This window comes from Neofelis nebulosa, chromosome 14, assembly GCF_028018385.1.
Source record: "Neofelis nebulosa isolate mNeoNeb1 chromosome 14, mNeoNeb1.pri, whole genome shotgun sequence".
NCBI lineage: Eukaryota > Metazoa > Chordata > Mammalia > Carnivora > Felidae > Neofelis > Neofelis nebulosa.
In genome coordinates, this window is record NC_080795.1 from 50,129,626 (window position 1) to 50,150,981 (window position 21,356).

Here is a 21,356-nt window from a genome sequence, read left to right on the forward strand (position 1 = left end):
CCCTTTGTGTCTCTTATTCCCACCTACAAAATCAGGAGAAAAAATGGGGCATCATTAAATTACGTACCTGCCTTAAGTGGGATAATAATAATTGCTAATATATGTTGAGTGCTCATGGTATACTACACATTTCATCCTCAAACAATCCTCTGATGTTGATACTATTATTGACTCCCCCTTTTCAAATGAATAAACAGCCACAGAAAAGTTCAGTAATGTTATCAAGATCACAGATAGTAAATAACCAGTATTTACACTCAGGCAGTCTAACTCCAGAGCATGCCGTCTTAATCATTCTACCATGTTGTATGTAAAGCACTGAATAGAATGCTAGGCACTTAGTAGATACTCAATAAATGGCAGTTACTGTTATTAAACATATAAATGACATAAGCAAAAAAAATGCTTATTCTCTAATATCATGTAATTTAAAATAAAATGTACAGAGTATTTTCTGTCTTCCTTTTATTTCCTGGAAGTAGCTGATAGTACTGTTAGTTTGGTTTAAGTTAGACTTAAGCCTCTTTTAGATTTCTTTTTAAAAAGAAGAGTCATTTTTAAAAAATTTATTTCCTTGAATTTTGGAAAACATCAAGTGAGTATCAGTTAGATGAAGCATAAGTCTGACTTTTTGATGCTTGTACTAATTTTTTTTTTTTTTTGGTGACCTTGTAGTCATTATTTATAGTTTCCTTTCAAGATCAGAGAACCTTAGGTTGCTTATCGCCCTAATCTTTAGAAAAGATCTATGACAGATTTTTCTGATCCCAAAGAATACATCAAATCATATAAAACTGCTCAGTCATCAGGCCATGAAAACAGAGGTCATTTCTACTAAAGAATAGATTACTCCAGCTTCATCATGAAAAGAATATTCTCCTTGGAAATACCCAGGCGGGTTTGCATTTTGAATATGTACCAGCTGTGATGGAAAAGAACAGTCTAATCCTTTCGATTCCTGTAGTCCACTGCCTCACTTGCACAGCAGGGGACGTGAAAGAAATAGTGTCAAAAAGCATTTCAGTATAAAAATTTTATTCTCATACCCAATGAAATGAATTAAGTAACTGAAGAAAAGTTAAGCACCTCGGAACATCGTGTCGGTTGGTTCTAGTCACCAAGTCGCTTAACTGCAGCCACCAAAACTTTTTTTCCAGGTCAATTATTAGCTCTGCTTAAGTACTGACACCGCTGAGACGGAAACCCCAATTTATAAATACTCATCTGTACAAAATTTCATGAAATAGTTTTAGCCCTTTCAACGCGGGGCTTAAGGGTAATTACTGGCAATTAGCAAGTGGTGAAACAGCTATGAGGAAGCTGCTTCAGCTGGCCCGTGAATGAGAAAAAGGACAGTCCCAGAGCACATTGTGCTGACTTTGCTGTCTCTGGGTTACATTCCCAGCAGCGCTGACCTTCAGTACTCCAGGGACTAGAATCTGTGGGAATGAGGCTCCTTAGGACATTTTTTTTTTTTTTGCCCTTTTTTTTTTTTTTCCATTGCCTCGCACAGGCAGAGCAGAGAGCCAGGCTGCATACCACGCACGCTTTTTCTTCCCACTCTCTTCACCTCTCTGTATTCAGTCAATGATGTCTTCCAGGAAGTCTGTTCTCAGTGATGTTCACCCTCATCAGATCAGTTAACCTGTTCCCTCAGGAGTCTCCTTCTAGCACAGGCTTCAGACCCATTCTGGCGAGCCAGTTCATGGGCACTCCTCATTAACTCAGAAAAAGTGTGTTAAGAATTGAGACACTGGGGCGCCTGGGTGGCTCAGTCGGTTGAGCATCCAACTTCGGCTCAGATCATGATCTCACGGTCCGTGAGTTCGAGCCCCATGTCGGGCTCTGTGCTGGCAGCTCAGAGCCTGGAGCCTGCTTCAGATTCTGTGTCTCCCTCTCTCTCTGACCCTCCCCTGTTCATGCTCTGTCTCTCTCTGTCTCAAAAATAAATAAACATTAAAAAAAAAAAAATTGAGACACGGACCCATCTCGGAAAATGGGAGAAGCATTTTGAATTCATGGACTGGTGTGCGTTTGCTAATCTGAAGAGCAGGACTAGCATATTCAGATTCCCCCATCTTCACTGAGGAAGGTGGATAAAGAAAGGGAGAGAAAGCTCCAGTGAGACAGGGAATTTTGTCTGTTTTGTTCACTACTGTATCCTCAGCACCTAGAAGAAGGCTCATCTCCCAGCGGATGCTCAGGAAACGTGTATTGAGTGAATGAATAAGAGACATGAGGAATGAAATAGATCCCTGGGGAAAAGGAGAAGCAGAGCTGTTAGGGTCCTACAGAGAGAACCTGTGTTTGTTCTGACATCAGTGTCCAAGATGGCCTGAAGAGAAGCCTGCTTGCTTTGGAGCCCAAGCACGATGGAGTGAACCATCGGTTCTTGGGCTTCTAGGAAGAGCCAGTAGACCTCACTGCAAGATGAAGCACCTATCACCTTGTGTGCCAATATTCAAGATAGTTCTCAAAGAGGTTTTAAAAAACTATTCTGGTGTTTAAGTTCTAGTTTTGAACATTGTCTAAAATTTCCAGTATATGACAGGTTAAGTGGATTTTTTAAAATGTTTATTCATTTTTGAGAGAGAGAGCCTGAGCCAGGGAGAGGCAGAGAGAGAGGGGAGCAGCTGACAGCAGTGGGCCCGACGCGGAGCTCGAACTCAAGAACTGCGAGATCATGATCTGAGCCAAAGTCGGACACTGAACCGACTGAGGCACCCAGGTGCCCCTAAATGGATTTTTAGTGGTCTCAACTGGCCTTGTAAGATCTGTAAGTTGGGCACTACTGATTTTATTGATTATTAACGAGACCTTTGTTCTCTAACCCTGCAGAAACCCTCAGAAGACTTTTCAAAACCTTCTTCAGAAAGCTGTAAACTAACACCTGTCTATGAAGTTAAGCGGAGTTAATCAGTCTAAGAGGTGATGAAATCAGTGCCCAATGTGAAGTCAGGATCAGAGGGCAAAGAAGAGAACCCAGACAGCCAGACCTTTGCAGTATGAATTCAAGATTTATTCAATAGATCATGAATTGCTGGGTCCTCAGTCACTCCCAATTTAAAACGTAAGTACAGGGATGCCTGGCTGGCTCGGTTGATAAAGCTGCAACTTTTGATCTCAGGGTTGTAAGTTCGAGCCCTGCACTGGGTATAGAGATAACTGAATAAATAAATAAAATAAAATCTTTAAAATGTAAGTACAAAGAGCACTTTCCACTTCCAAATTCAAAAGGAAGTTATCTTTTTTTACGTATCATTTGCTATTTTCAATATTCTCTCCATTACTATGAATTTGCTAAAGTTGGTCGTTAGGCAAAATACAATCAGTTCTCTAAGAACTAGAATCTTGTTGGGATTTTAATAATAACTCATTTATATTTTTGAATCCTTGAAATATGCTAAAGATTGTAAAATGTGGAAGTTTACATTGCCAAACTCAATCACCTAACGGTGGGGGTTCTCTATCTGGCTAGTCATTGCAGATACAAGGGATATTATAATCTAGTGGGGAAACAGATATCCCAATAAATATAAACAACACTCATTCATTAAGCAAGTATTTATTGAGCACCTAATATGTGCCAGTCATTTTTTTTTTTTTTTAAGATGCTGGGCCTGCTTGGTGAACAAACGTGGTACCTGCCACGGTAGAGGTGCACACACATAAGATATACCACAGGGGAGAGTTAAAGAGGTCCTCATGGAGAAAAAACACTTGCTTTGAGAAAGGAAGCCTTAGTGTGAGAACGATAATAAAAAAGGAGGTAGGCCAGGGTTGACAGAAAAGCATTCCAGGCAGAAGCACATCAAGTAGAAATGGGAGAGTTAGATGCAATATGGGAATGTAAGTAGTTTGGTATTGCTGACTTAAAAGTGTGTGTGTGTGTGTGTGTGTGTGTGTGTGTGTGTGTTGGGGGTAGGGAGGAAATAAATATAATCATAAATCATAAGGGGTCTTAAATGGCGTGCAAATATGTGTAGATTTTATTCTGTAAGATGCAGGATGTGGGGAGTCATGAACAAACTGTGAGCAATGGAGTCCTGTTCCATTTCCGATGGAGCCTGGAATGGGACAGGGAGGGAATTTGGGGACCAGTTGGGAGGATATTAGAGCAGGGAGGAATGAGGCAGAGTGGTGAGTGCTCACCGGCCATAGGAATGGGGAGTAGTTAGCTCAATCAACAGTTGTTTGGAAGATGAGAATCCATGCTTTGTAGTCTGAGCATCTGGATGGCAGCATCTTTCCACATAATGAGGAATATGGGAGAGGGAGTGAGGTGGGCAGAAGAGGACTGAGAAAATGGGGAGTATAACTTTGGACCAGCACATTCAGATAGAGAAGTCCAATAAGCAGTTGGATACACTGTAGATCCCAGAGGAGAGCAATGGGCTCCAGATGGAAAACTACCAGCACTGATAAGATTACTTTTGGAGAAGATGGGTTTTCCCACAGCTAATAGGAAAAGCATCAGCATTCAGGGAATAGAGGTAGTAGAGGGAAAACAAATGGCCAGAGGGTAGGAGGAGATGCAGAAAAGCCGATGTCACAGAAACCAAGCACAGAGAATGTTAAGAACAAAGGAGGGGCAAAGAACATAGATGCCAAAGAGCTCAAGTAATAAAAGGTCAAGACCTGAAAAGGAATGAATAGAATCGGCTGCAAGAAAGTCCAATGTACATTTCTGAAGCCTTCTACAGATAACTGTTTGGCCTTGAATTTAGATCAAAGATGAATTCTGGATGATCTATATTTTTTTTTCTTGCTTCATCCAGCATTTTAGCATTTCCCTGCCTCAGACTTTATGTCACAGTATTAATCCATTTTAAGTTCAAATTTAAAAACTTCCAAGTTCAGCACTGGCCCTGGACGTGACGTTGAAGTACCCAGTTTGTCTTCCTCATGCAGTACTTCCTTGTTTGGTTATGTCCCCTCTTCCTTCCCAGCCTTGCTCACATTCTCTTCCTCTGACCTCAGACTCCTGACATGTTCATGCTTTCCAACCCTCACCTTTTCTGCATCAGAAATAATTCTCGAGAAAGACCTTCATAAGTGAATCCATCTTGAAGTCAAATATGGTTTCTCTCCCAGGAGGACAAGTTCAAGGGAGAAAACATTAAACATCTGTAGTACACATTTCAGGGTGGAATGTCAGTGGATGGCGGAGAGATTTGGGGCCTGGGAAGTTTTCCCAATGCTCCTCTCAGGTGACCTCTTAACACAAGGCTATCCTTGCCTGAGGTATCCAGGGCATCCTTGCCTTGGGTATCCAGCCCAAGATATGGCTGTGCAAGAATGCCCAATTTTTCCTCCTGGAACCATACTAAACCTTTAGAAGATTTAAAGGTCACAAACATTTATTATATCAGTAATGTTCTTTTTGGAAATTATATTTTTGGCTGATAGTATTTCAATGTACTTAGTTGCTAACATAATAGCCAAAGAACACATACACTTTATCTTGTTTACTGCCAATTACTCTGTCACTATTTTGCTCAGAGCTATTGGAATAACTTCAAATGTGGTTTGGGACAGACAGGTTCAACTCTGCAGAGGCCACATGTCCATGCCCACTGAATCAGCTGCTTCCTGTTGAGTTTTTAAAAGCAATATTAATGACTGGCTTTTGTACAGCCAAGTAGCTTGATCATGCTTTTAATTTAATTCAGTTTTTAAGCAAAGGGAAACAATCTCATTCATCATTTTTTTTAAGATTCTGTTTATGTGTGTGGCCTAGATATTGCATTTCCTGCAAGGGTCTCTGCTGAGGTTCTTTGATTGGAAATAAAGAATGGCTCCGTGAGTGAAAAATTTTATTGTTCTGCACTTTGTTTCTAAAAGCAAAGGTAAATGGCAAGAGGATTTGCCTGTTCGGACATGCAATGGAAAACGAGATTAACTTTTTCTCAGTGTATCATTTACAATGTGTTCTGCTTTCATGGGTATGTTTGTCTCTCATGTAAATTAGTTATGCTCTTAATCCTCTATTTACACTTCAGCCTGAGGGAACACGGTTCCTAATAAACACATGGTGTAAAAGTATTCTTTTACCAAAAGAGAGGAGGAAGTGGAACTGCCCAAGCATATTCTCACCAGCAAAGGCCCAAGTACCAGAGGCCTGTGTGGGTCCTGGCCAGAGTTCAGTGACAAGCCCCCAGGGGCCGGAAGCAGGAGATTAGCGAGGTCTTCTGTTTAGATTCCATTTGTGTTGTGTAAGAAACCGAAGGAAAATCTCTAGCACATCCCTTAATGGTCTGACTAGAATAAATTGGGTGAACTGATAATAACTATAGTATTTAAGGAAAAGCACTCTCTAAGAAATAGAAGCATTACTCAATGATGAGAAACTTATCATCAGAAAAGAGAGCCAGGCATAGACATGTCAGAATAAAAATAATCTACTCAGGACCTGGTGTGATTTTATTTTCTCTGAGGTGCTGTCAAGGACCATTAAATAGAGGAGGCATTTATAGAATCATAAGCCTGTCAGAGCTGAAAGGGTCATTTCTAGTCCAATCTCCTAATTTTACAGGTGAGAAAACTCAGGCCCATTTGTACAAGGGTACTAATACTCTGTGAATTCTGCTAGAGGACAGGCATTCTGGGAGAAATGGGGAACCAGAACTAGACCTCACACTTGGGGGGAAGGGGGCAAGAAAGAGGCACTGCCTTCCAAAAGCAAAGCCCAATCTCATGAAAAAAGCATGGCATGTGCAACCAAGGATACAGCACCCAGGAGAAAGTCTTATCCTGGATGAGTATCCTCACCTAGGAGGGCTGGGGCAGCAGGATCATTCTGGCAGCTGGACAGCACGTAATGATAGCATGGAGGTGGTAATGGCAGGCCAGCAGTTGGGATTGGGAAATCTAAGCGGGTAGCGGATCCTGAGCCGGTAACTTGGGCCTTGGCGACGCAGCCACCCGCGCGCATGCGCTGGCTCGGCCACCCGCGCCCCGAGCCTCAGTCCGGACTCGGCGCCAGGGGTTCATCTCCAGTTCAGACACAGGTGTCCCATCCTGCCCTGGAAAGAAGGGAAGTCTAACAAGAGCCAAACAGGGCTCCAATCTCAGAAAGATACCTAACTAGGTGGCCAGTTCGGCTAAAAATGTAGAATCAGCCTTGAATTGGACTGGATGTTCAAGATGGGTATTTGCAGCTCTGGGGCAAGAGAGATTCCTACCACCAGGGCACAGGGTGGAGCTGATAGAAGCCAAGTAGACAGATGGTGTGTTCCAAGATGCTAGGATAGAACTCCCTAAGTTCCTCTCAAGGAAAAGATTTTTCTAAGCAACTCTAGTATGTGGAAATCCAGTGGTTCCAACTGCGAGGAGAAGAGGGCTTCAAGTCCCATGAAAATACAGATGAGATGGCACACATCCAGGGTGCTATGGCTGTAGCAGTCCCATGAAAATACATTTAGTCACTTCCAGCATTGCGGACCCAACTTCATTTGGAATACTTTTGTGCATTATCAGTTTACTTTTCACATTTAATTGATGAATCTGGTCTAGGGATTTAACCCTCGCAGTTCTCACATATAACTGATGTTATTAGCAACATAGGGATGGAAAGATAGAAAAAAACTTGCCCTTTCCTTCCTCATTAACAATACTGATTGTTCTCATGGATGAATTTAATAATAGAGCTTTGAATTGTGGCTATTGCTTTTGTTACTAGCAAAAAGAGGAAAATGACGAACAGTATAACTGGAATTGCACGCAACATTTCAAGAGAGTGGGATAATCTCTGTTACTTAAGAATTGGTATTGGGGCGCCTGGGTGGCTCAGTTGGTTAAGCGTTCGACCTCGACTCAGGTCATGATCTCACGGTGAGTTCCAGCCCCGCGTCAGGCACTGTGCTGACAGCTCAGAGCCTGGAGCCTGCCTCTGATTCTGTGTCTCCCTCTCTCTCTGACCCTCCCCCGTTCATGCTCTGTCTCTCTCTGTCTCAAAAATAAATAAACATTAAAAAAATTTTAAAAAGAATTGGTATTACTCAGTTCAGCCTTTACTGAGGCTGTCAACTTGGCTAGCTCATGGTACCAGAATGTTTGGTCAAACACAAGTCTAGATGTTGCCCTGAGGGTGTTTTTTGTATGTATTAAACATCTAAGTCTGTAAACTTTGACAAAAGCAGATTATCTTCTGTAATGGTGGGCCTTGTCCAATCAGTTGAAGGCATTAAGAGCAAAGACAGATTTCTTGAAAAAGGAATTTTCTTCAAGACTGCAACAGAGAAACCCTGCCTGAGTTTTCATTTTGCTGCCCTAGGGAATTTGGACCTCAACATTAGTTCTTGCCTGGATTTTTAGCCTGTGGGTCTGCTCTACAGATTTTGGACTTGCCAGCCCCCCACAGTCACATGAGACAATTGCTTAAAATAAATATCTAGCAAGCTAGCTAATCTATTAATTCACTGTCTCTGGAGAACCTTGACTACAGTCCATGAAATGCAGAAAACCTTAAATACCTCAGGTAGCTAGCTTGGTGTGGTTAGGCAAGTAGAGTTTGCATTCTCTAAAAATGTTGTCAGGAAAACAACGCATCTCAATACATTGAACTTCAATTTCCCATGTCAAGACTTGATTAGTTTTCTGCAAATTTGACTCGCAATAAATCTTGCATCTGACAAATCTCTGCCATGTTTCCTTTTCGGGTCTCTCCAAGCCAAGTTTTAGTAGTGACATGTGGAAATATCTAAGAGACCATGGCAAATAGGAGAATGTGAGAATTTGAAGGGCACTTTGATGAGCAGCCTAGATCATCATGACTTCACTGTTGCCAAGCACTGATTTTTATTTTTATTTTTCATTTTTTTTTTAAATTTTTTATTTTTGAGACAGAGACAGAGCATGAACGGGGGAGGGTCAGGGAGAGGGAGACACAGAATCTGAAACAGGCTCCAGGCTCTGAGCTGTCAGCACAGAGCCTGACGTGGGGCTCGAACTCACGGACCGTGAGATCATGACCTGAGCCGAAGTCAGCCGCTTAACCGACTGAGCCACCCAGGTGCCCCATGCACTGATTTTTAAAAATAGTGTCAAGTGAAGCAATTGATGTATTGTTTGTTGTTAATCACAAAACATTTAATTAACCAGGTATTTAAAAAAAAATCCTTTTTCCACTCATATTTGTATGATTTCTTAAAAGTTGAAGCAACCTAAAAGGATCTCTAATCTAGCCTACTCACTTTGCAAATGAGGTGCAGAAAAATTAAATGACCTTGAATAGTGATTTATTTTCAACCCGCAGATAGAGTGAATTTTTAAAAACACATCAGATCATGTTACACCTACTCAATACTGTCCAAGGATTTCTCAACTCACTCTGAGAAAAAGCCAAAGTCTTTTCAAGTTATTCAAGCCACTGCCTGATCTCTATCTTCCTTCTACACCCCTTGGTTACCACTTTTGACCTCATCTCCTTCCATTGTCTTCCTGGCTCAGTCTGTATCAGCCGTTCACACCGGCCACTTTGATGTTCCTTGGCCACTTTGATTTCCTTGGACAGACCTATGACTCTCCTACCTCAGGACAGAGATGAGCACTGTTAATAAAATGTTCAGGAGAGCCCATTAATACAGAAAAGGTGTCCATATGTGGTGTAATCCAGATGGAAGGCAATTAGGGAGGTAACAGAGGAATGTTCGGAATCAGGGAGGTCTATCAATACATTTTGAAGACCTCAATTCATAGGAAAACTGAACAAAGAATCTTAGTTTCTCTACCACACGTCAAGTGGGTAACAAAGCTAGGCAAGACCATTGATTCAGCAAGTGTACTGAGCACCTACAATTTGTCAGATGTTTTAGGCTCTGGGCATAAAGGGGTAAACAAAGAGGACTGCAGTTCCTGCCCTTAGGGAATGTAGGTCCTAAGTGGGAGAGAACACACAATAAAGCAGATGAGTAAATGGGGTTTGTGACATCACAATGAATGTTATAAAGAATAATAAATAGGAAGGAAGGGCGAGATAAGGATTGTGTTGGAGGAGGTCATCAAGAGGATATAGTCGCTGTTTGACCTGAGAGCTGGACCTGGGCAATCAGAGGCTCCTCACCCCTTCCCCAACCCCATCCCCATCCTTAGAATATATGTTCTTTCTACTACTCCCACACTAGCGGCCCTTTCTCAAGGATACGGCCTTGAGAGAGTAAGGTGTGTTGAGACTATCTGGACTGAATATATAACTGAACCCAGCTAAGCCCTCTATATAAGCTTCTCAGGTTCTAGAGGGTGGATGGGGGGATCTGTTAGTCTTGCCACCACCCAAGACGAACCTTGTATGTAAGTTCTCTTGCTTCTTAAACCTGCCACCTAACATCTGGGGTGGTCTGTGTCTCCCTTTGGCCTCTCTTTGGCCTCCATGTACAGGGCTTCATTTCAGATTTCACCCAGGAAACTCTTGAGGTTGCAAGCCAACAGATTATCAGAGCTGGGAATAGGGGAGAGGAAGGTTCAATTTTATGCAATGAAAGTCCTACTGAGAAGGTGACATTTCAGCCAAGACTGAAAAGAGGGGAGAGAGTGAGCCACATGGACATCTGAAGGAAGAGTGAAAAGGGCTGAGTCCTGAGGTTTGATGAAATTACCAAGGAAGTGAGGGAAATAAGGAAGGGGGGCCCCTTGGCCTTGGGGTCTTTCTTATTGTGAAGAATCAGCAAAAGAAACTGAGAGGGAGAAGCTAATGGAAATAGACCAGGAGGATGTCATCATCCTGTAAACCAAGAGAAAGAGCTTCCAGTTGTAGAAAACAATGAACTGACAAGCTGCTAGTAAGTCAAGTAAAATGAGGACTGAGTATTGATCATTAGAATTGCAGCAGGAAGGTCTTTGGTGACCTTGAGAGGATTAGATTCAGTGGAATGGTAAGGATGAAAAGCAGAAGGGAGTGGATCTAAAAAGAATAGAAAGCGAGGAATGGGAGACAGTGAGTGCAGACAACTCTTTGGAGGAACTTTTTTGTAAAGGGCAACAGAGAATCGAGATGTAAGGTAAAAGGGGATGTGGAATTAGAGAGGCTTTTTAAACTTATTTTTTTAAGATGGGAAAAGTGACACCATATTTTTATAGTGTTGCCACTGAGCCCTAAGGGAGGGGAGGAGCCTGATGAGGCAAGAGAGGGGGAGAGTTTCTGGAATAGCTGAGAAGGGACGGGGTCATTGGGTAAGTGGAGGGTTGCTCTCAGAGAGGAGTACATGGGAGGAAGGCAGGGTATATGGGCCAACAGCAGATAGGTGAGTAGGTTGTGGGCATAGCCTGACGAACTTCTCTTCTGGTTGCTTCTGTTTTCTCTCGGTGAGATAGGAAGTGAGATATCAGCTGAGGGAGGACTCATCTTCCAGCCTATTGGAATTCTTGACTTACTTTGTGGCTGGGAGTGGGAAAGAAGCCTCCTATTGAGGAAGGAAATGCATTACTGCGATAAGTGAAGATAGGGATCTGAATTGGTTGGTTTTAAGCAAAATTAAATGTGACCTAATCATGGGCCCCCAGCTGGCCATATTAATTGTGGTTCTCCAGAGTAGCAGGCTATATATATATAATTGTATCAACACAGAGATTTTTAAGGAATTGGCTCATGTGACTGTGGGAGCTGGCATGTCTGGAAGTCTATCTGCAGCGCAGGCTGACAGACTGGAGATCCAAGGAGAGTTGATGTTGCAGCTTGAGTCCAAAGATGGTCCAGAGGCAGAATTCCCTTTTCCTGGAGAAACTTGATTATTGCTTTTAAGGCCCCCAAGTGATTGGATGAGTCCCACCCACATTATGAAGAGTAAACTGCTTTACTCAAAGTCTACTGTTTTAAATGTTAATTTCGTCTAAAAAATAATACCTTCACAGCAATGTCTAGACTGTGAAGACTGGGCACCATGCCTAGCCAATTTGACACACCGTAGCGGTACTGTCTGAATTAACCAAATTAACCATCCCTGAATAACCATATTTACCAAATTAGGCATCACAGTGGTATAGTCTGAAGAAATGAGAATCAATGTGACAAGGACAGGGAATGGAGGAGAGAGGGTGAATGGTGTGGAGGGAGCAATGGGGAGCAAGGAGGACATCCATACCACATTCAGTCTGACTCAATACTGGATCAATTAGCTACTTACCTACAGAGTTTTACTGTGCCCATAGGAATGGGACTGGTTCTAGAGTCAGGAACCAAGGTACCCTAGTAGGTAGGCATTGCATGGTCTGCAATTATTAGAGCAAGTTAGGGCATGATTACTGTGGTCATTGACATTCTAGCCAATATGCTAGATATACTTGTCTAAAAGTTATAGCACTTGAGTGCCTGAGTGGCTTAGTTGGTTAAGCGTCCGACTTCAGCTCAGGTCATGATCTCACAGTTCTTGAGTTCGAGCCCTGCATCAGGCTCTGTGCTGACAGCTCAGAGCCTGGAGCCTGCTTCGAACTCTGTGTCTCCTTTTCTTTCTGCCCCTCCCCAACTCGCGCTCTGTCTCTGTCTCTCTCTCTCTCTCAAAAATAAACATTAAAAAAAAATTTGTTTTTAAGTTATGGCACTTTATCTCATTTCTTCTCATACCATAAAACATAAAATAAGACACATATCCACGGAGCGTCTGGGTGACTCAGTCGGTTAAGCATCTGACTCTTGATTTCTGCTCAGGTCATGATCTCACAGTCATGAGATTGAGCCCCATGTCGGGGCTTAAGATTCTCTTTCCTCATGCTGTCTCTCTCAAAAATAAATAAACATTAAAAATACTAAAAGAAAAAATAGGGCGCCTGGGTCATTCAGACGGTTGGGCAATGAGTTGGCTCAGGTCATGGTCTCGTTGCTCATGGGTTCGAGTTCCACGTTGGGCTCTGTGCTGACAGTTCAAAGCCTGGAGCCTGCTTCGGATTCTGTGTCTCCCTCTCTCTCTGCCTCTCCCCTGCTCGCACTCTGTCTCTGTCTCTCTCTCTCAAAAGTAAATAAACTTAAAAAAAAAATTCTCTTTTTCTCTCTTCTACAGCCCCCACCCACCTATGCTCTGACTCTCTCTCTCAAAAAAAAAAAAAAAATGTATATCCTATGGAATAGAACAAAATAATCCTTTAGGCTTATTTTTATTTAATGTGTATTTTCATATTTTTCCTACTTTCTGTTTTTAAAATATAAAAATAGTTTTAGGGACACCTGGGTGGCTCAGTTGATTGGGTGTCCAACTTTAGCTCAGGTCGTGATCTCACAGCTCATGGGTTTGAGCCCCGCATTGGGCTCTGTGCTGACAGTTCAGAGCCTGGAGCCCACTTTGGATTCTGTGTCTCCCTCTCTCTCTGCTCCTCCCCTCCTCACACTTTATGTCTCTCTCTCTCTTTCTCTCGAAAATAAATAAACATTAAAAAAACTTAAAAAAATAGTTTTAGAAAATCATCATGTGATAATGAATACTGGGCATTTGATTTTAATACTAGCAACAATGGGGGGCGCCTGGGTGGCTCAGTCGGTTAAGCGTTCGACTTCGACTCACATCATGATCTCACGGTCCGTGAGTTTGAGCCCCGTGTCAGGCTCTGTGCTGACAGCTCAGAGCCTGGAGCCTGCTTTGGATTCTGTGTCTCCCTCTCTCTCTGACCCTCCCCCGTTCATGCTCTGTCTCTCTCTGTCTCAAAAATAAATAAATAAATAAAATAATAAAGTTAAAAAAAATAATAGCAACAATGGTAATGATTATCAGCAGTTTTCCCAAGTCACAAAGAATTCCATCATGCATTAATTGATGGGCTCTTTCTTTCTTTCTTTCTTTCTTTCTTTCTTTCTTTCTTTCTTTCCTTCTTTCTTTCTTTCTTTCTAGGTTTTATTTATTCATTTTGAGACAGAGAGAGAGAGAGAGAGAGAATATGAGCAGGGGAGGGGAGAGGGAGAGAGAAGGAAGCCCAGAGCTGGACAGGGGACTCGACTTCATGAACCGTGAGAAATCAAGAGCCGAAATCAAGAGTTGCTGCTCAACCAACTGAGCCGCCCAGGCACCCCTGATGGGCCATTTCCAAAGTGAGGTCCTATTCCATCAACTTTACTACAGCAAATAGACTTGATGTCTTACTATATAATCTCCATCCTAGCCTACCATGTCAGACTGCCAACCAAAAGTTAGCATCCTGACTGTTTGGAATTATGTTATATTACATATGTATTTCCCCTTTTAGCTCTGGGTAGTGAGTATATTTGTTATGATTATGGTGAGGACCACCCACTGACTAAGTCTGATTTTCTTAGAAAGAAATCTATGTATACTTTACCAGTTGCTATTTGGCAACCCTACCAAGCAGATGACTGTAGCTGTGAGTCCAGTGGCCTTTCCCTTCATTTTATAAATTTTGCTGACACATTCATTATTTTGTAATGGTCATAGATTTGTTCCATTTCACTGTTGTCATTGTTGTTTCTCCTATTTCTTTAGAATATGCTTTCTTCTTACTCTTTCTGATAAGGATTGCGATAGGGATTTCATGTATCTCTGATATTACTCATGTCTTATAAATGCTATTTGAGTAATGATATTTTTTGTAAATTACTTTCGCTTACTCTCATAATAACCACTATATTTTGAATACTCACTCTACTCTTTATGCATGCTGTTGTTAATATTCATAATTTTGGATTTTACAATAGAGATAACCAAGGTGTAGAGAGGTGGAGTGACTTATGTAAGATATCACAGCCAATAAAAGGACATGATTTGAAGCTAAGTTTGTTGAACTGTGAAGCCCTTCCTCTTTTTACTCTATCATTCCACACATATTAGTTTCATTGTATCTTTTCAGCAATCACAAGAGTGTTTTGAACAATTACCATGCACCTGTTTTATATATTTGGCATGTACTATCTCATTTAAAATATATTTTATATATTTGGCATGTACTATCTCATTTAATTTAAAAAAATTTTTTTTTTTTACATTTATTTATTTTTGAGACAGAGAGAGAGCATGAACAGGGGAGGGTCAGAGAGAGAAGGAGACACAGAATCTGAAACAGGCTCCAGGCTCTGAGCTGTCAGCACAGAGCCCGATGCGGGGCTCGAACTCACAGACTGCGAGATCATGACCTGAGCCAAAGTCGGTCGCCCAACCGACTGAGCCACCCAGGCACCCCCTATCTCATTTAATTCTTAACCAGCCTTAAGAGGTGGGTAGTATTACTACCCTCACTTTGTAAAGAGGAAGTAGAGGCACAGAGTGGTTAAGTAATGTGCCCATTCAAACCACTAGTTACTGGTGGATGCTGGGTTAGTAAAGGAGATGTTATGATTCCCATTTTATAGATGAAGAAGCTGAGATTCAGAGAGAGCAATGCTTTGTTCATGTTTACAAAGGTGATAAGTGGTGGGGCGCCTGGATGGCGCAGTCGGTTAAGCGTCCGACTTCAGCCAGGTCACCATCTCACGGTCCGTGAGTTCGAGCCCCGCGTCAGGCTCTGGGGCTCTGATGGCTCGGAGCCTGGAGCCTGTTTCCGATTCTGTGTCTCCCTCTCTCTCTGCCCCTCCCCCGTTCATGCTCTGTCTCTCTCTGTCCCAAAAAAAAAATAAATAAATAAAAAACGTTGAAAAAAAAATTTTAATAAAAAAAAGGTGATAAGTGGCAAAATTGGGTCCAAATTTCATGGCTTTCACAAGAGTAATATAAAAATTACTTTAAAAAAAAAAGAGAGTTCTTAATGGCTCTTGGAAGATGTGAGAGGTATGTAATGAGAACTCTAAGCATTTACTGTATGTAAAACTTGAGCAAAGTGAATGCACATAGGGGTGCAGAGGAAACACATTAAGAACACTGAAGAACCATTTCACACCATGAAGAGTAACTGTGGACCGCTGAGAAACAGTAATAAAAGACAATCCAACCAAGCATGCAGAAATCAGAAATTGGATTGCTCTTTGGAAACAAATGTCACCAGCAATTGCAAAGATATTTTTTAATCTGTGAAATAAGTATAACCCTTTAAGCCCACATCTTTCTTGTTCTCTTTTCTCAGTGTTTAATAGGCAAATCACTTTGGTCAGTGATTTTCAACTTTTGAAATGCAAGCAATCTTGACTTCATCACTGTAATGCTGTGAAGTTTGTAACCCAAAGTTTAAGACTCTAAAAGAGTCCATTTTCTGCACTCCAAATTCTTCTTAGCTTCTTTTTCTTTTTAGAGGTAGGTATAATGATTTAGCATAACTATTTACTAAGTTTCAGTAATAAGAAAATTCAGTAATAAGATATAAGTAAGTTTCAGCAATAAGAAAATTATCATTCAGACAGGACTTGATCTCAGTCTTGATTATCTCTCATAATTTCCAGCAGCCATGGAAATTCATACCCATTCACGAACATGTCACATGGAACAATAGCAACAAAATGAGACAAAGGAAAAATAACAAATTTATACTGTTATGATGGTTCAGATTTCCATTTTAAAATTCTCCAAGTATTGTAAGCATTTTAAAAAAGTTTACCTATTTTGAGACAGAGAGAGAAAGCACAAGTAGGGGAGGGGTAGAGAGAGAGGAAGTGGGAGAGAACCCCAAGCCTGATGTGGGGCTCAAACCCATGAACTATGAGATCATGACCTAACCGAAGTCTGATGCTTAACCAACTGAGCCACCCAGGAGCCCCTATAAGGAATTTCATTAAAAAAGAAATTGATCAGTCTGGTAAAATATTAATGCAGTTGAAGGATTCTGTGTTGCTAAATTTATATTTGGGTCTTATTGAGTGACAGTATATGTAACATGGAATGTATTTTAAGATCTCTGATCTTGCAGTGTCTATGTGGAATCAATTGTTAGAAATTCTAAATACAAATATGACAGAAGCGAACAAAAGTTCTTGTTGATCCTGTCTAAGTTCCTTTAAAATGCATGTATGTGTCTTTTGTGTAACTATGACAAAATTCTCAAGGCTATTTTGTTTCCTTATGTGGTTTTTATGATAGGACATTTATTTTTTGTAACATTATTCATCCTGTAAATGTATCTCTTTGTTTTATTGAATATGCTAATAAGATAGATTTTATGTGTGATTTCTGGTGTATATTTATAGGACCCAAAGCACAGCTACTACCCTATCAGCATATTAGTAAGAAAGGTGTAGGAATTGATCGTCTGGATGTTTAGCAATTTAAGAAACAGTATTTAAGAACTTCATTAAGCCTCTGACAAAACATCATATCCCAACTCTTCAGAGTATGAGGAGGATCCGTGTTGGAAGTCTAAGAGTTCAAGGTCAAGTAGGGGAAGAGAGGTCTGTTGAGGACACTGAGAAGGTGTATCCAGAGAGAGTGCCGGAGTTCATCATCAAAACAAAGCAGAACGGAGTCACCGTAGAATAAGGACATTTTAAAATCACAGTTATTATTTAAATATACTGGATAAGTGCTGAGTATACCAGAAAATCCTCTGCACGAAGAAAGATTCACAGTAGAATTCCCTGGGAAACAGTCATGACAGTAATCCACCAGCATCTTTTAAAACTTCATAAGGAAGGTGCAGGGCTTGAGGAGTATGAAAAGTTTCTTCAGATGGTGAAATTTTAAATCAATTAAGGTACATATCAGGGGGAAAAGTAGCTGGTGACTTTGTGGGGTCAAGTGAGAGATACTGATGGCAGCATGAACAGTCACCACATCCTACATGTTAGGGTCTGATCTTCACCAATAACCTTTGATGGTTCAGAGTACGTGCCCCATCAGCACAGGCTTGGGAGTCTGACAGTGGGCCTCCTGTATGACTCCACGCCTACCTGTTCCTGGGGGCTAGGCCACTTCCCAAAATGTCTTGTCTCTGATTCTGACTCGTCCACTCTCTTACCTCTACTTCGGAAGCTCTACTGAGCGAACTCCTCCTTGAATCAGGTAATCTTTCATTTCAAGGAACCAGATCTGAGACTGAACTGCATCTGCAAGTAGCAGCTTATAATCCTGGTCTCTGACCTCTGCCACTGGAGACCCCATTTCTGGCTCTGTTTTGTTATTTCTGCCAAATTTCAGTGAATTCTCCCTTACTTGGGCTGCTGTCTCCTGTTGCTTGTAGGATGTAGTGTACATCCTCCTGGAATTAGCTCTGAGAAAGAACTAAATAAAGTTCGGCTCAAGAAGTAGGTCGGATTCAGATAGTCAAAGTAGATTCAGGAAGGAAGAGAAAGTTAAAAGTAAGGTGAGATCATGAGCGCCGTGTAAGGTGTTCAGTAGAACCCCAGTGTGAGTTTGGTTCCAGACCAAGGCTGCCTTTGGAAGCACAGGGCGACGATACAATAAAACAACGCTGCTCTGGGTGTTTGCTCTTTGGTCTCAGAAACAATAGATGGCTCAGGGCTCACAGGGGTGTAACTGTAGCCCGAGGGAACTCTCAAAGGTCAGCCGGGGCACACTGTTTCTACAGAGGGTAGGAGTGGAGGGGTTGCGGTTAATGGAAGGATCTTAGTAGACTGTACGGCAAATCTCCAGGCCATCATGAAGACCCATGCTGTCCATCTGCCTTGGAACGTATCATTCAGGGAGTATTTAATATTTCATTATTATTATAGTCAGGATTGTAGTTTAAAGGAAAATCAAATTTTGAAGTAGGGATGAGTGTTGATATAGTCAATTTTTAATGTGCTCTATTACTACCATCTTTAAACCAGAGGGGCTGACTGTCTTTTGTGATAGGGTTTTTATTCTCCTGACCGTGGAAGGGCTACTCACTCATTCAGCAGGCTTATTTTCTTGTCAGCTGTGTGCTGCACACAGTGATTGTGCTGAGAGTAGAAAGATGAATAAATTCCAGTTCTGACATTAAGAAACCTAAAATAGAGTTGGAGGAACTTAGAATAGAGTAGAATGGTTTTTAGGTGCAGTGAAGTGTTTGGGGGGCATGACATATGTCAGCAGAGAATACAAGGGGAGTAGAAGTATGAGTCATCAATTTTATGGGGCTGGGAAGGTTAAGAAATCTCCATGGAGAAGGATGTCCTTAAAATGCACCTGATAAGTGACTAAATGCTCTGTCAGTAAACAAGCACTAAGGTGCTCCAGGCCACAGAATGTGATGAGAGGACACAAAAGTATAAATAAGTGGGGTGTGGAGCAGGAACTTTAGTTTGAGGAAAAAATTCTGACAAGAACATGGTGGATGGATAAAAGGGGTTTTAGATGTGTGGTAGAGAGAGCCTGAGAATACTGTTCCTATGGAATTAAATACGGCAGTCGCCAGAAGGATGGAAAGAAGACAGATTGGAAAAATAATTTTGAAAAGGTAGAATCACCAGGACCTGGTTGTGGGTTAGAATAAAGAACAAGGAAGAGTCTAAGATGATTCCTAGATTTCTGGGTTGGATCACTGGATGGATGGCCCACCATCGTGGGTCATTCACTAAGATGGGGAAATTTCCGAAGAGGAGCAAGTACAGATTGGAGAGAACTTTGAGATGTCTGTGAGTAACTAGGCAATACAATAAATACTCTGAACCGCAGGAGACAGGTCTGAGGCGGAGACATGGACTAGGATGTTACTGACATGTGTTAGCTGTTGAAGGTACAGGGATTGATAACAACACAAAGGAGAATGTTAATATTGGAAAGCAGTGGAGAAGTCATCCTTGGCAATTGCTAACATTAGAGGACTGGGAAGGAAGGGGATCTGGAAAAAGCACCAAGAAGGAGTGAAAAGATTGGTAGCATGGGACTCAAGAAAGCTATTTTCTGTTAACCAAGGAAGAGTTGTTCTAAGCAGGGCAATGTCAACATGGTCAGTTGATTCAGAGAGTTCAAGATGCTGAATAAAGAGAGAGCAGTGGGTTAGGATGTCAACAGTGACCTTTGTCAGAGCACTGTGTCCAGGGAGTAGTAAGAGCAGAGTCTTGACTACAGTTCACCGAAGTGAACAAGTGAGGGGACAGGAATTGCTAGTGGGGACTTAAAATCCAAAAAGTATATATTTTCAAACAAAGGAAGTTGAACTTGTTTAGGCTTCCGAATGGAGCCTATGGAGACAGCAAGATGTTGAAATACTGGAGGAAGAAGAAAGAACTCTTGTAGCAAGTTACCAGTAGAGATGAGAAGAAATGGATTCAGGATCCTGGGTAGAGAGTTTGCCCAGAGCAACACATCTTCCTTTGAGACTTTGGGGACAGAGTGAGATTTGGCACAACCACCGTTCTTCCCCAAATCGTCCAAACATCCTGCAAAGTATTCTGGTCCACATTTTCCTTATTATTTTGTTCGGATTTGCTGAATCACTGGAATGTTTTCTTCAGGTTTTCATCCTTCCTCTGATATTTAATCAAACATTGGTGTTTATTAGTTGCGTTTTCATGTTTGTTTTTTTTTAAATTTTTTTGAAGATGCAGTCTTTCTGGCACAGGCATTTGCCAATTAAGGGTTATTAAATCCACAAGAGCTGGAAAACCCTGATTGCCAGCCTTAATTATCAGCTTTAATTCTCTCAGTTGCATGAGCGTTGGTGTCATAAGGCAATTCCCAACTGTCTGCCTACAGACGTTCTTATTCTTTGGTCTTTAAGAACTACAGAAACTGAAGCTATTCTTCTTATATAATTTGCTCTGACATTTTCCTGAAAATCAAAGCCCTTAGTTTCTAGTCACCTATAGTCTCTCTTTCCTTTCTTTCCTCCCTCTCTCCCTTTCCTCCCTCTCCCTCACCTCCCTCTTTCCTTCTTTCCCTCTTTTCCTTCTTTCCTTCGTTTCCAACTCACGGATTTCTCTTCTTTCTATGTTGTAGATGATTCTATAACCAGTACACCAATGCTAATTGCTGAGACCCTCAGCATTTCTTGCCTTCTTTGAGGCAACAAGGCCACTGGTACTGCTGCCACAAGTCTAGGTCCTCTTCCATCAACCTGCCAGGTGTCCACGCACATTACTTCTTTAAACACTTTAAAAAATACTTATCTGCAACCTGGAGACTGTGTGGCCTGGACAACAATAGTTTTAGTGGAGTGGTGGCGGCGAAAACTAGAAAGGACTGGGTTAATGAATCGTCTTACTCCACCAATGTATGGGGACGAAATGCATTTGAGGATTTTTGCAATCTGTCTCCAACTTGCTTTTCAAGACTTGACCCCCTACACTGTATTTTACCTTTTCCACTTAAGTGTATAACTGAAATTCTACACTCACTAGGAGAAAGCAGTTTCTTTTTCCAGAACATTCCATGTTCTCTCATACTCATATCTGATTTTCCTGAAATGCCTTCCTTCTTTTTCCACATTAAAAAACTTCTACTTACTCTTTTTTAATCTAAAAAAATTTTAACGGGGTGCCTGGGTGACTCAGTCGGTTAGGCTTCCAACTCTTGGTTTTGCTTGGGTTGTGACCTAACAGTTAGTGGGTTCAAGCCCCGCGTCAGCCTCTGCACTGG

The 21,356-nt window shown here is 41.6% G+C and overlaps 1 long non-coding RNA gene across 3 annotated transcripts in view; it reads left to right on the plus strand.

Moving 5' to 3' along the window:
* Positions 1-21,356, plus strand: part of LOC131494421 (uncharacterized) — a 210,712-nt gene that overhangs the window by 4,652 nt on the left and 184,704 nt on the right. For all 3 annotated transcript variants that reach the window (XR_009253391.1, XR_009253392.1, XR_009253393.1), the window contains exon 2: positions 2,839-3,070. This is a non-coding gene — a long non-coding RNA (uncharacterized LOC131494421). The remainder of the gene's footprint in view (positions 1-2,838; positions 3,071-21,356) is intronic.